This window comes from Nymphalis io, chromosome 9, assembly GCF_905147045.1.
Source record: "Nymphalis io chromosome 9, ilAglIoxx1.1, whole genome shotgun sequence".
In the NCBI taxonomy this organism is placed as follows: Eukaryota; Metazoa; Arthropoda; class Insecta; order Lepidoptera; family Nymphalidae; genus Nymphalis; species Nymphalis io.
The window spans coordinates 13,400,459-13,416,315 of record NC_065896.1 but is presented as its reverse complement, the minus strand read 5'-3'; the positions used below and the strand labels follow the sequence as shown (position 1 = coordinate 13,416,315).

The following is a 15,857-nucleotide window of genomic DNA, read 5'->3' as shown; positions in this document are numbered from 1 at the left end:
AAAAAATAATCTCATTTTAGCATAAACAATTTTATAAAATATATATAAAAATGTTATAATTAAGTGCAGTGCTTCAATATTCAATAAAAAAAAAATCAAAATTCAGGAGACTTAAAAATATACAAAAAAATGATTTCCAAAAATAGGGCCTATAAAATTGATAAAAAATAATAATAATAATGACAAATAAAACCTGAATATAACAATAATATGCTCCGTATGTACATTGTTTATACTGCTATTCTTTGGAATGTGAAAATTAAACGATTTTAGTTCCGCTCCAACTTGAGCCATTCCAAGCTTATTACTGATTCATCTCAGTAACATCAGTGCGATATTATCGCCATTCGATTTCGCAGTCGATTTTCTAGAAACTGTTTTTTTTAAACTTAATGCTTACGATCGAAGTTTAGTCATGAAGCAATTGTGAGACAGATGCTCGCACTAACTAATCAGGAGTGACAGGTACAGTACAGACGACTCGAATCGCTTGCAAAGAGATCGAATCAACAAAAGATAAACGATAATAAATTTTTTTTATATTGTTTATTTGTTGCGTCATTTCGATTAATATGCGGTCAAATTCTGCTAAAAATTCAAATACTTTAATTTTCTCGATTCGGAATTTGAAAATATAACTTCAGGATCTTTATTAACCAGCCAATATACCAACGATACATTGAAAAAAAACTCTATAACTATTTGAATGCAACCCAATTACTTAACTGTAATACATTATACATCTTTCCGGGTTTTTTAAACACATGCAAGTTTGAACGCGATAATTTCAAGGTGATCGGATCAGTTGTAACGATATTACGACTAACTATTATTAATTTGGCATAATAGAGTAATGTTATTATAGTAATAATTCTCGATACAATCTACATTTCCGAGCGGTGGCTTTACAATTTGTTTAAACGGAACATTAAGTTTGTTTAAACAACCTACCACATTGTATAATTATTATATACTGAGCTATCTATCTAATAAAATAAATCACAACGATGTCATTTCCTTCATGACTGAGCTTCAATCGTACTGTTTGGGTATTAATGCGTGTTCAAGGAAATTGACTGCGAAGTTGAATAGTGATAGCTTCGTACTGAATATCAGTGCTGATATCGATCACTAATAAGTTTGTGATGATGTCTACATTAAAGTAGAACTTATACTGTTATACTTTGGAAGATTATAAGATTAAATAAATTAATTCCATTCAAATAAAACCGCAAATAATCCACCATCAGCTTACAAGAATTAAAAGAAAATATATTACATATAACTGTTGTCAGGTTCCAGATTCGCTTCAGCTATTGTCGTACCCACTCGGCGCTCCTAACGCAAGTTCTAATTATTGATATTTAATATTAGTAATTCCCAAATAACAAATCTTTTAACAAAAGCCATCAATAACTTACCGTAATTAATTATAAAATCGTACGTTTATTTTTACATTAATGGTTCTATTTAATTGACTTAATATAAGACCTAAGACGAATAAAATGTTCACGCAACACCTCCCTACTACTCCATTGAGCTTCTATCTTCCTCGCAAAGATGTCAGAGATTGCGCTTCCAACGTCAATAACGCTGGCTTGAAACTGGTCGAGTGGGTACATATTGCTTCGTTACTAACATTATCGACTAAATCAGCTGAATAGGAAGCCCAAGTCGAAGATACCGCTCGCTTACGACGCGTGACCGAAGCATTATCTCTGTAATTTTATGAACGAAATTAGTAATTAATTTTGGTTTCAATGTAAAATAGGGTGGAAATTGGCGAAGGCCCCGAGATTTAAAATACTTGCAATGTGTTGTGTTTATGTCGTGTGTTTCAAAACAGAAGTGGGTTAAGAGACCTACTGGCTTTGGATACGCTAACCAACCATTAAATAAATAAAAATGAGTAAATACGAAAAATTCGAACTCTTAGAATAGCAAATTATTATACGGGAAAGGTGACGTCTCTTTTAAATACAAATAACATCATTATCGCAGTATTGTGACGACTACTTACCAAGATGTTCTTAAGCTGAGAGCCAACATACCCAAGACAGACTCCGCCAAGTACATATTAATCTCAAACGAAGATTGCGCCATTAAGTCTGGTCAAGCACCACCGAATTTGATATATCTTGTGCTTATTTTAAAAGTAATAAATTATAAATGGCTTACTACATTTGTAGACTGTTTAATAAGTTATAATTTTTTGTGTACCCTAAATTAAATTCGTACATGAAGCATTTTAATTTATTTACGTAAAAACTATTTACGATAAAGTCTTGAACATATGCACAAATAATAACTAAAAATAGTTACAAAGCATGACGACGTGGTATGGTGGAAAGAATGCTAGGAGCATTTCCCCTTTAAATTACTAGACCGATCCTCTGGGCCAAAAATTAATCATTAAAACGTCAGATTTTATTTAAAAACAATTTTTTTAGGCTACTTGGTTTATTCATAGAAAATATAAAGAAATATTTAAAAAAAACTATGTATATTCAGATTCGGCGTTTCATACTGTATCGTCAGTCAGAGTTATGAAACACACAGCCGTAACAACTCATTACAATACTGTTTCTTGTTTATTAAGAGAAACCATTTGTGTCTCTTATTTTTATTTTTCCAATTTATTATCTGCGTAGATTCTTTTTTTAACTTTATTGACCAAACAAATAAATGGTACATACGAGGCTGATTTAACGCCTATTAGGCGTTTTCTGCCAATCAATAGCAAGACTTTGCATATATACTTACTGATATAATGTCGGCACATTATGAAAAAAAACTCTGACTAATTTTACAAAATTAACTTTTTTTTTTAAATAAAATCGGAATATATAAAACAAACTTAATACATACACATTAAAAATACAACAAACATAATACATAATATTATATTGTATACTATTGTCTATCATATATATATATATATGTATATAAATAATATTATACAAGTTATACACAAATATTTACTATTTGATCATGACAATTAATAGAATGTTAAAAGTATGCATGTTAAGTTAGATATGCAATTTTTATATTTAAGTTATTTAAGACTGTACTCTAGTATAAGAAACAAAAATGTTTACAGCGTTGGTTTCCTATTTAATAATAAAAAAGAACATTGAAAGATATTATTTAATTGTCACGTTACTTAAAATTCGGATTGAATCGCGGACAGCAGCCGAAAAACAAGTCAGTGTGACGAATTGGGAAAGAAAGTACTAAGAAATCATATAATTTGCGAAGTAAGGATTACAAATTATTATTTAACATTAACAATTGTGAATGAATAAGCCGTGTTAGCTTAAAAGTTGTTAAACGTCATGGCAATTACTAGCAGTCTTAATCTCTAGTCGGTCACTAACGGCTCTGAAGGGACTTATAGGGACTTCGGTATGATCACAGAGTATTATAACCGTTAATAGCTAGCTGAACTTCTTAACACTTACTTATGTACGATATATATATACATTAACATAGCTGGTAACAATGGTAAAAATTGGCTATGATTTGTCTATGACGTTTTTTGAATAATTACAATATTTCAATAAAAAAATTAGAAAAAGTAATAATTATAATGCTAGGATTTTATTTTTATTTAAGATTAAATATATACTGTTAAAATATACTATAATAGTGGAAAATCTAATATAAAAAATATGAAGACAAAAACATTCCTTATAATAGTTTCAACATTTTTGAGATTACTATTAGGACACGTACGAACATATTGTTTTAAATGTATATATTGGTTTTAAGGTCATTGAACTTTGGCTGCGGCTAGTAACGTAAAATAACTTAACGCCTAAGTTTAACGGTCGGTCACAAAATACTGTCGTGTGTTGACTGCAAATATTATAAAGCTAGAGATTAAGTCTGGGAAAGAAAATTTATTTTATTTCATTAATTATAACCACGATATAATTATACAAGAAATGTTGCCCTATGTGAAATAATAACCTATTTTTATTTTTATTAAAATAGTTTATTTGATAATAGATTGATAGACGTTATATTTATTTCTGTAGAAATAAAATAAGAATTTAAAGATAATGCATTCGATACAATATCAGTGATTTAAAAATATTAAACAAAATACATGAATAATTCACAACTCATAAGATTACAATACATTGTAATCAATACTGTAACGTAGTTAAATTTATTCATGAAATAGTGTACAAATAACTACCTATAGACAAAAACATTGTAAAAAACAGCAGTTACTCGTAAATCAAATTTTATTTTTCATTAAATTTAAATTAAGTTTTGAACAACAAATATTTTGTTTTATTTCTTACTTAAATAAAAAACGTTCGATTTTTTTTTAGATAATGATTAATAATTTTTTTTCTTAATTTATTATTTAATCTGTGTCTTTTTAAACGTTACACGTTCCTTTACTATAGAAGGATAGCTTGTTACGCTGCGCAAACGGCAACTAACGTGGAAAGGAATTTTTATTAGTGTCCCTTACATTCGAGGGAATTCTTAAAGACAGAAAGCCTTACAAATTGCTCACTTCACACCGTACTTTGAATAATTAGGCGTAAGTGTGGGACCAACAACGATGCCGGGAACTTCATCGGTACGATATATTATAGCTATTAGTAAAAGCATTGGACAGGAATAAAATATGTATTTTATTATTCACCGTCTGAAGTATTTAAATTTATTTATAATTATACTCGAGCCAATTAAAAAAAATACCATCACTAGTAGGGCTTTATGCCCTATTCATTTCCATGTTCTGGTTCAAAGAGCGAGTGAACCAAAGTAATTACAGACACAAAAGACATAACATCTTACGTACAATGGCCGTTATTGTCGTAAGGCTTTTAATCTTTATGCAATGTCACTGTTAAAGAATACCAGGTTTTCTCATTTACCTTCCTAACATAAATTAAATAATTACAGCTGTCAAACGTTTCGTTATAAATGAAAAATAGCTCAACATAACTTTCCGTACCGTAGCGACTAGCCGTTTCCAACTAACTAAATTATTTACATAAGCGACGTGCATTTCCGCTGCCTCGGTGTCGTAATCGCATTGTAATAGAACCTGATTGTGATATATAATATAACTAGTACAGACAAAAATGACAGCGCCTATAAATCGACTTAACTGTAACCTAGCTTATATAATGTAGATTAATATCTTCGGCAATGGATTAATTAAGGAACATTTTCGTTCTTAAGTGTAACCAGTTTTGTAAATATTCATAAAATTTTGTTTTTTAATAAGCTTATAGTAAAAATCATTCATTACATGCATCGAATGTGTCGCTTCAATAAAATAATTTACTTAAATTTATTTGCTGATTTAAGCGTAACTTTGGAGTCGGTTTTTATTATTTTTATGTATTACAATATACAAGTTGAATGTTGTTTCATGTTTTGTACATAGATATATAGAGGATATTTCATATTGGCGGCTTTGTTAAAACCCATACCAAATATAATAATAAATGTTTATAACATAAAATTTATGTGCCTTTTATAATGTTGTTCTCTTTTGGTTTTTAGTTTTAAAATTCTATCAATGGTAAGAAACAAATACTCATTAATTACACGGTATTTATGTATGTATTGTATTATTGTTATAATTAGGCTTTGGTCTTTGTTTTTATAGTATTTAACTGACATAAGCTGACATCTTATAAAAATATCAAGATGAGATCATAGACAATTTGTAGTACTTTTTATCGTTTCGACATATTCCTAACGTGTATATGTGTTGTGTATTTGTATCGCTATATGCGATAAACAATGCAATGACTATAAAAATGTAACTCACATAAAACCGTTTCAAGCAACAACGGCAGACGGAAAATATAAATGAACATTTAACTCTGCTTTGTTTTTTTGTTCATAAAATTATTTGATTTTTAATGTTATCTAAATTGTGAGCGCTTACCAAAAATATACAGAGTAATTTTCGCAGGCAGAGAAGTGTGTTTAAGAAAGCCATTAAAAAGTTCTCGATTATAATTTAATGGTTATTTTGTATTGAGCTTTGGCTGTATATTTTTAAACATGTGTCTCAAATATCAAATATTCACTTATCCATAAAAAAAATCCCGACGCAATTACCAACTTACCTGTCTACATTCCTGGTGTTTATAATGCGAACATCCACATCTTATTAAAGATTTATTATATTATGGTCTTTATTGTTAGGAAAGTAAGGGCTATACAGAAACAGGTTAGGGTAACCCGACTAGTAGAGATTGAGCTAATTGCTATGCAGCTCCAGGTCGGTCTGGTATTACAGAATGCTGTTCTATTTATAAACCTACGATTAATATGATAGGATAAATGTATTTTGCTTGTTTGATATAGAACTTAAAATTTATTTTCTACGAAATTGTAACCCATATCTATTTAATGATAGCGGTTTTGCATTGGAAGACATATTATATGCAGGCAACTGGAAAATTAGAATTTTAAGCAGATTTTTATTTATTATTACTCAGGATTCCTGCAAAAAAATGGTGTACGGCTGGTCATTAACGCCTCTTGTATTGTATACGTCCCTGTAGGCAAGACAAACACGATAATTGTGCGTCTATTGTCTGTGGGTTTCACTGCAGAAAATCGGCTCATTAAAAGTCTGAAAATAAAAACAGTTTCAACAGTGCTTGTATAAGTAGTAGTTTAAACCAAAGTCGAATTTCGAAGTTTATTTTTTTGCCCGAAGCGTCGCTTTTTAAATTAAGTTTTATGCAAACTATATAAAATATGTTATCATTTGAAAATTTTGTGAAATAAATAACTGAAGGTATTCGTAACAAAGAATATTACGGAGAGAAATTGCAATGAATTCCGTTTCACTGGTCCACTCAGTTTGGTAACATGTGGATTTAATTTCCGACACATACCTATATTTGCTAAACACTCGTTTATTTGTAAAATCTTTGGCAACTTATATCGAATATTTTTATAAAACGCATAGTATATATTATAGGTTTTTTTCGGTAGAATTCCGAACCGGCGATAACTTGACATTTAATATAATACTATTAAATGACAATTCAAAAGTAGAAGTATAAATAAGACCTTTTGCCTTGATTTTTTTATTGTATATTAAGCTGTGACAATGTTCTTGAAAAATGTACGTGAAATTATCTAGGGATAACGGTATCGTTAACCTAGTTCCACACCTAATAAACATACCTTAGCCCGGGTTCAAGACCGCAAACATGTGATGGTCGCCGTTGATTACAGGCTGATTACAGGTTCACCTTCAACAGGTTACGAGGGTCGCATGATAATCGTTTATTTAACAAATCATAGTGAAAGTTTTTTAATAATTGAAAAAGAAAATTATGAGCAATACTGTTCAACTCGGGGATGTTAGTTCTGGACCAGCTAATTCTAAATATTACTAATAAGTTTTTTGGTCTCGTTGATCTGGCACTGATGGAAAGTTAGACGCTCCCACATATGGTTGAAGTTTTGAGGGGTTGAAAATGTCTGGAAATATTTAAAGGTGGTCGATTAAACATTGAAATTCACGCATAACTTGAATTATTTAATTAATAAATATACATAATACGAATGTTTGTTATACGGTACAGTATAGAATGACCCATTTAAAAAAATATGTTATAATATGTTGGAATACGTTGTAATAATATTCTATATATAACCGATATTTTTTAGTTTGGTTTTATTATCAATAAAAATGGATATAAGAGTAGTAAAAAATGTTCGGAACGTGCAAATTCATATTATATATAAATTGTATTTTCCTCAAATTTTCAATAACGATTATGATTGAACTTCGGCAACTGTGCTTTTTTCTAACGGTAATTAGCTCGGTGTATCTGCTCATGGGTGCGAAATGCATAATTGCAAAATATTCTACCAGAGAAGACAGGTCTGACACTGATCGCTTGCAAATTAAGAAGCTTCAATTGTTGATGGGAGTAGAAACAATACAAAACCAATATGTATTATATTGTCACAAGGAGGTCACCAATAACACACTGTAATACCGTAGTTCCATTATTTCGCTCTAAATAGAGACATAATACGCTAATTGTCGACGACTATTGTCAGCAAGTATGACAATGCGTGTCGTTATTCGCGTGTCGCCTAAAACGAAATTCGTGTAAATCATGTTTTTGTAAAGAGAAATGTATATCATGCGAAATTTCAAACTGTCAAAGATTTAAGATCACGCTTGATAGATGAGTCGATAGTGATTGGAATTTCACTTATAATAATTTAGATGATAACAAACTCTGTAAATGAAACTATCGCCTACAAGCCAATAAAATCAATTGTGTCAAAAATCACTAGTTTCATTCACAGGTTTTACCAGACAAACTACGAGTAACCAAAAAGGGAAGGGAGCGACTAAAAATGAAGACTTTAAAATATAATTCGATTAACTACCTATTTCAGTGTAGAGTTTAGTTTACCTTAGTTGGAACAAGTCTGTCATTTTGTCGAATTTTCGTTTTGACGTATTTAGAGAGATTAATAATCTGATACTTAGAAGGATGTGTATGTATATGTGTTCGCATCGACGTGAAGGTTTTAGTCTTCATTTCGTATTTTCAAAGAATATATTAAAATATGGACTCCAAAAAATTATATATGACGTTATATTGGAGATTTGCAACACCGGTATAATTTTAATTTAAAGAAGATCATTGTTATTTTTACTTTTCCGGCTTCACCTAAGTTATGCATCGAGGGACGCTGGGCATGATTTTTTTAATAAGAATATCCTCTCCTCTAGGCTAACCTGGAATCCTATCCTCCCCTCTACGCTAACGTAAAACTATTTAACTTTCCTATTCCATTCTTACGCGGAACTATCGAGGTTTAGAATTTTGGGGAGATTTCACTTATCATCGACGGATAGCGACATCACGTCGTCGTATAAATACGTAAAATTTTTCAATATATTTATAAAGCTCATTTTCATTGATTTGAAAAAAATATCATGACGCTTAAAAGAACGCTTAAAATTACTTTCACAATTCCACTTTCCATAATTACGCAATTCGCTTTGAAATACTAGTCGAGAACTGAGAGAAATGATAAAAATTAAGATCCTGTGGTTGAGAGCCGATCGTTGACTGTCGCTGCGGTGGCTAGAAATATAAAAATACAACATAATGAAACTATTAAACTAACCTCGGTTCGCATTCTCTTGCCATGAATCTGTAGGATCAAACACCTGCGTCACTGCGCGAAACTAAAGAAGAATCTACAGTTCTCTGCCTCTTCGCTATACGGTTCGGCCCTTTCTATACAGTCAAAATTCGACTTTGAACCTTTTCGACTTTTCCTTTTGAGTTATACCCATAAGTTCTATGTCTTTTATTATTAGAGTTTTAAAAAAATGTACGATATTTTTGGTGTTTTGCGTATCAATATAGATAGATAGACAATGTAACCTGACTTTGATGCTTGAAAAAAAAATTGAAGCCAAAAATCCTAGCTACTCTTCCGATAAGTGTCTGATATAATGCTTCTATTTTAAATGTATGCATTGCAACGATTTGTATCTAGACGTGAAAGATACAGCCCGGTGGTCTGGCTGGGTGTAGGCGACCGTCATTGATAAGATCAGCCAATGACCATTTTACTTTTACTGAGCTTTTATTGATAGCAATACAGGCGAGAATAATATAAATACAAAATTAAAATTTTAGAAGACTATCTATTTTAGACATATGATGTAAATTTTTAATTCGATTAAATTCAATCGATTAACTATGTTTTCTAATTCTAATTCTCTTTCTAATCTACGCTAAAATAAGTAGCCGGCAGACGCGCTTACGAAAGTGCTGCGACATTGCACGTTAGTGCGTTGACCGCGCTTCTGACCTGGGAGTCGAGGTCATGCGGTCAGCGATGTTAAGGCACGCCCACACCCGTGAACCAACGTTTCAGAACAAGTAATACTAACATGTAATGTGGACACAAATTGCTTAATCTACGACATTCTATACATAGTACCGTAAATTATTGTGATTACAAAACATTTAAGAGTTAAGGCAGCTTAACTGCCGTGAATATTAGATGATGAAAATGAAAATCATATTTAATTATTCAAATGAAACTGTTGAATTGTCGTATACATGCCAGAGAAAGTGAACAAAAAGTACGAGCGTTTCATTATATTAGTTGGCTCGCGTAATATTTCACCAAATCGACGGCAAGGAGCTTTTAATTGTAATACTATATTGTATATTTTATTGCTGTACCTAAATACTGTTCGTCAGATAATATAATACAAGAGATACACGTTGGCTTACTAATAAAGTATGAGAATTATTCATCGAAACGGGACTTTCCTCATGCAATTGATGCAAGATTAGTCAATGAATCCCGCCCCACAGCTAAATGAGGCGCAGGCGGAACCAAGCTATAACGATTAGCACGAATATTATTATTATGCTATTATTGAAAACTAGCCGCTCTGGATTTGCTTGTGTACATCAAAGTACCGGCATGTTTATTGACGGCGTATTTTATTGTATAAATCAAAATCATTTTAATTTATACTTAAACACGGTATGTATTTACAATGCGCGATGCTATGATATGCGATTTGCTAATAGATCTTCTGTATTATGCACTACAAACTAATTTTTATTTATATATAATATAGGTCTATTTCAATTAACGACATATATCTATTATAGTAATAGTTTCAAAGTATCGTATAAACTATATATGTTTGTTAAAAAATGAGAAATTCATTATTGTTATGACAGTGTAACTTATTACTCTATTTAACATAAAATACTTTCATGGGAATTTAAAAAACGTTAAATAGGGGTTTGTTTCGCGTTTTTTGTTAATATAAAACATTATATATGTGAGAAAAACTATAAATGTTCCGTGTTCTATATAAAAAATGACGCTACATAATGCATCATTTGCGCTTGGGAATCAATAAAAGTTGGCGTGTATGCAAGTAATAACCGTTCTATTATAAAGTCAATTGCTAACAAAAAATATTTAAATGCAAACATCTAGTCAAAGAATTATCATATTCATAACATCTGAAATAAGCTCGCACTACACGTTACAATTCCACCTATACTAGGTGGAATTGTAACCGTCGCAAATATATAACTATATTGAGGTATTTTCAAGCCGATAAATTGTTACGAAATAATAATATATATGATTAAAAATTATGATTTGATTATGAAAAGATTAGATTAAAAATTATGTTGGATAGATGGAGTCTAGATTAAAATTTGAAGTTAAAATAAATGTTATTATTAGCGATGTAGTCGCCAGTAACCTTGTGTCATCAGATCGTATTATTGAATTTTACAGAGATTTCTACCAACCTAATTTACCCTACCTAAGTATAGAATGTTTTACCCTACAAATGTCTAGCAAAATTATTAAAGAAGGCCTCCATTAATTGCCAGAATGGTTCTGAAGCTGTGTACTACCTGAAAAAAACGATTATGCATTTATCTTAGTTGATTTCCAACGGGAAATTGTTATGACCATTACCAATTTTTTATTTTATAACAGTTAAATAAAAAATACATAGGTCTATAATTATAAAAACTGTATTAATAATTGCAATACATTACATTTAAACTAATTGCTGTACAAAGTTAATTGATAAACATTTTCCTAATAGATTTTATTTAAATCAAGCCTGATGTTTTTGTCTATAATTAATAAAATCTACTTAGTATTTAAACATATTAAACTCAATACATATTAAATCTTACACACAGTTTTGGTAATTTAATGAGTGATTTTATAAATAATAATTAATCAATCGATAACCCAATGTATCATTTTTTATAACAAATTCAACAAACTGTACACACGATAAAAGAGATAAAAATACTTGTAAAATAAGTCGAAGGCACTAGGCAAAAGTTTTTTATTTTAAATTTTATCTAAATGTGGTATCAAGATTATCTTATATGTATAAATAACGGACTATAACGGGGCCATGTTTGAACATCATTTAAAAAAATAGATATCAACACAGATATTTTTTTTAAATAAAATCTGTCCCTATTTCTAAACGTTATGTGAGAACTACTTCCTGGACTTAGAAATACAGCCGAGAAAAAAATGTATAACGTTTGTTTAAGACGAAACTAATATGACACTGAATAAATAAATAATAATACCACAAACCAATTTTCTGCATTAACAGCAAATTAGTCATAAATAATAAGAATTGATATGATACTCAAGAGAGTTATACAAGCTTTTTATCATATGTTTTATAGGTTATAACACTGCACTTTTAACGAGCTTATAACAGGGTCGGTCGGAATAAAGACATTATTAAACCAGGCTAAGGCAATGAAAAGCGATGTTCTGAGTTATACAATCCTGATAGTGATCTTAAATATAACCATTTAAAGATCTTAATTTACTTCACATCATACTAAGCTTTATTGTTAAAATTAGTTATAAAATATTATATTAACCTTAAGAAGGTTACTACTTCCTTCATGGCTGTATGGAATAGCTTCCTTTACCTGTATCGAAGTCTAGCAAAGGAAACGAATAATATAAATTTGATGGTAAATGTGGTATTTAGTTTTCGATAAACTTTTATTCAAATTGACAAGATGCATCGCGTGTGCGTGTCACGATAGAGGCGATTAATTCAATTCTGTAAAAGGGCTTTTTCAATAGGCAATGTGTTCACGACGTGGACAGGCTAATTCTGTATTAAAGTTAAAATCTAATAATTTAATCACTGTGATCATTGTTAAAAGTCGAGATGGCCCAGCGGTAAGAACGCGTGAATCTTAACCGATGATCGTGGGTTCAAACCCGGGCAAGCACCACTGAATTTTCATGTGCTTAATTTGTGATTATAATTCATCTCGTGCTTTACGGTGAAGGAAAACATCGTGAGGAAACCTGCATGTGTCTAATTTCACTGAAATTCTGCCACATGTGTATTCCACCAACCCGCATTGGAGCAGCGTGGTGGAATAAGCTCCAAACCTTCTCCTCAAAAAGAGGAGAGGAGGCCTTTAGCCCAGCAGTGGGACATTCACAGGCTGTTACGGTTACGGACGGTACGGCTCTTTCTATCTTTTGATCATGAAGCCGTAATACTTGGGAACGACGATAGCTTAAACGATCAGAATCAAACAGCGATGCAATTTAAATTTATTTTTAGGCATTTTAACAACTTACTTAAATTATTTAAATAATAAGCGAAACTTTTTGTATTTAATTTTTTTGGCAAAACGTAAGTTTATGTACTAAAAAAGGAAAGTATATAATTCGTCATCGTATGTTTTCATAATAATTATAAGGCTAAGTTTATATTATAGTCAATCGCTTTTTCTTCTTCCATTGGCTTTTAAATAATAATAAATGAAGAAAAAAAAATGCGTTTTCATTTGTAAAGCAAGAAATTGACACTACATAAATCAACGTAAGCGATACACAACGTACACAATAATTCGAACCCTTTTGGAAGTTTCATTATTTAATAGAGCTCTTAACGTACGAAGGGTCAGCTAACAACTATTTCTAAGTGTTAAAAGTCATGTACTTTTAATGACAGCTGTTCGACATATGATTTTAAGTGATTTTAACCTGATTTCTTTGATGAAAAACGTGTAAGCCTTGGGCTCTGTAGTCTGCCATCTAATTTGGGTTAAAGAAATTCTCTCACGTCCGTTAACTTATATAATTACCTGTGAATAGTGATTACTTCGAATCTTAATTGCTTTTTAAGCTACGAAAATTGATCAACGCCCATACTTTTTTTGGTTGGGTAAAGTTTGTTAGAAATTGACTTGAACGAAATATTCAACTTTACAATTTATTTTCTAATCGGTTGAGTTTAATTCCAGAAATACCCATTTACTGAATAAGGGAAACATATTGAGAATGTTATCTATGCTTATATTTTTTAAATTGGAATATTTATTTTGAACTCTCTCAACTCAGGCACTGCTATTGGAAAACTTATAAACCATAGATTTTAAATAAGTGATTATAATATATGCTCGACACTACCCAGTGACAAGCCCAAGTCATTAGTCGAGTTGCTTATTTTTGTTTGAGTTTTATTTATAACTCTTATCTTAATCAAATTCAATATATATTTATTAACTTGTCTGCTAAATAGTAATTAATTGAAGTGATTAAAATACTTTACCTACTTAATAGTTTTATTTAGCACAAAAACATACAACCAGATTGTCTTATCTCAATCATAGACTATCTACGAGAAATATCTCCGCTACTTTAAGACAGTAATTAAACGTTTCCTTCATGGTATCAGTGAACATTAAATAGTACCTTTATTATAATTAATAGTTTTTATCTGTGTAATATGGAACCTTTTTAGGAAACAAAGATTGATTGATATAAGCGTTATTTTACGTCAATTTATATCTGTACTTCTATCTATACTAGTATTGCAAAGAGAAAATATTTGGTTTTTTAGATGTTTGTTTGTAATGGTAAACTCAATATATACTGAAATGATTTTAAACATTCTTACACTTGGTGTATTATCAGCGAGTAGCATAGGCTATTTTTGATTTTCAAAAAAAATTAGAGAACTAACTTTTAAGGCAATCGCCATTAGTTCCATTAAAAAAACGGATAAACGGAATATATATATCAGGGCTTGTTGGGATACAGACCTGATTCGCCCAAAAAAAAAGACTTGATAAATTAAATAAACTTTTTATTTCTAATTAAATAAAATACTGTTGAGGTTTTCATTTGTACAAATTTGTGACATTATGGTTCTGCATTAAAGTAATAAAAATAGCTTGTCTATGACAAGAACTACCACGAAGAAAACAATTAACGTTTAACATACCCTGCATTTAAACTAGGCACGGACCACAGTGCAGGCGGTTCTCATTATAATAATAAAACAAATTATATAATTAAAAATAAAATTTTTTAAACGAAATAAGTTAAGTAATTTTGCTACATTCTCTTTTCATAATTACCATTCTTTGCCTTGATTAAGGGCGTTTTATTCACTGTATTTTTTACACTTGGTCGCCGTTGTCTGGAAATTTCTGGAATTTGCAATAAAAACAAAGAACGTAGGTACTTAATGGTTATTATCACAGAAAAAGGGTTACACTCTCGTCTCGTATGACTTAATGAATTGGAATATTTAAATGAAACATAGCACAAAAGGCGACGACATTACGATATCAAAAACATTTTGTTCGTAAAATCATTCGTCATTCATTTGTATATCACATCTGGAAAATCCAAGATGAAATTCCGGTGCAGAACTAACGCCACGGCTTTAACGTGATTTTCGACAAAAGTTAATGTAAAGACCAACTTTCAGCGCCAGGGCTGCTAATGACACTTTCTCTATAAGAAAAGGTAAATTTGTTTAGCCCATCCCGGGAACTTGGGGCTGGGGACTCATGACCTCGGATTCTGCAGCCTTATTATATGTTAGCCACTAGATCAACGAAGCCTTAAGTATTCCTTGATCTAAATTAGATTTCTCTTACTATCTTATATCTTAATTTAACTAATATTGTTATCGAACGCAATCTTCTATATCTTAATCTATGTGAAATAAACCCGCTAGGAAATTTGCGATTAAAATGCGTTCCTTTAAGGAACACGTATAGCATGCGATTTGATTAATGAAAATGATTAACTAATGATTTTCTTGCTTGTTCTTCTCGGTAGAATCTGCATTCCGAAACGGTAGCTGTGTCTGTAATTTGTCGCCTTAAATTGCGACGAGAAACGTTTTTATCCGAGCCAACTTGAATAAAGGATATTTTTATAAAGATATATTTAATTTAAATGATACTGATTCGGTTACTAAGTATTTTGCTATCTCTCTTTGTAAAATATTG

General features: G+C 30.7%; 1 protein-coding gene and 1 long non-coding RNA gene across 2 annotated transcripts in view; one reads left to right on the top strand and one right to left on the bottom strand.

The window, feature by feature from the left end:
• Positions 1–15,857, top strand: part of LOC126770662 (uncharacterized) — a 51,773-nt gene that overhangs the window by 31,313 nt on the left and 4,603 nt on the right. The gene's annotated exons all lie outside the window — the stretch shown is intronic.
• Positions 6,421–7,614, bottom strand: LOC126770695 (uncharacterized). Its single transcript, XR_007669479.1, has 3 exons — positions 7,564–7,614; positions 7,189–7,488; positions 6,421–6,625 (listed from the first exon to the last, which is right to left on the bottom strand). It is a non-coding gene; the product is annotated as an uncharacterized LOC126770695 (long non-coding RNA).